The following is an 855-nucleotide window of genomic DNA, read 5'->3' as shown; positions in this document are numbered from 1 at the left end:
TTGGCCTTATGGACTTGATCTGGACTGGGGTGGGATGTTTTATTAATATACAATACTCTTTTATATAAAGCTCTGTCTTACACACGAGTCTTCCTGGATTTTTCTCTCTAGTCTACCCAGACTAACTCAGGCATCATGCTTGGTAATATAGAGTACCAGCTGGGAAGAGGAAAATCCTCAACAAAATGGATTGACTGTGACAAAGGGTTCAAACATAAGATTGTGAGGATAGCACAGAACCAAGCAGTATCTTGTTTTGTTGGAGGTAGGGTAGCTGTGGGTTGGAAGTGATTTATGGCATCTAATATCAACAGCATAGAGACAAACCCCACAAAGAAAATATAAGGGAAGAGACATCCCAACGCATGATAAAAATGATAATAAAATACTAAGACATAAAGTTAGCATGTATGTCCAAGATGTAAACGAAGAATGCTAATGAAACAATACCGACAGAAACAAGTATTTAGAAAAAGTTGACATCATAAAGATGCAGATTTTAAAGTAAATTTATATACCTAATTTAAGTAATTTTTCTGGAGCTAGACAAAAGAATAGCCAATAAATACCTGGAGGAGGGGAGTGGAAAAACAGGGTAGGGTGGGTAGCTGTTATCATTTCTGGATACTAAAACTCAGATTGTCTCTGTAATTAAATAGTGGTGATTTGACACAAAGATAAATACAAAGTGAAAGAGAAGATCTGAAATAGAACTTATTATATCTGAAAAACTAATATTAGATCCAGATAGCACTCAAATAGTGGGATAAAATATTGAGTATTCATTAAGAGGACTGGATGGCTGAACAGGTACACTATTTGCGGTGTTAGGAGCCATTGAGTCGGTCCTGAGTC

This window comes from Echinops telfairi, unplaced genomic scaffold (assembly GCF_000313985.2).
Source record: "Echinops telfairi isolate 266 unplaced genomic scaffold, ASM31398v2 ScPeMD7_7463;HRSCAF=8501, whole genome shotgun sequence".
Lineage (NCBI taxonomy): Eukaryota > Metazoa > Chordata > Mammalia > Afrosoricida > Tenrecidae > Echinops > Echinops telfairi.
Note: the sequence above shows the minus strand (reverse complement) of the source record.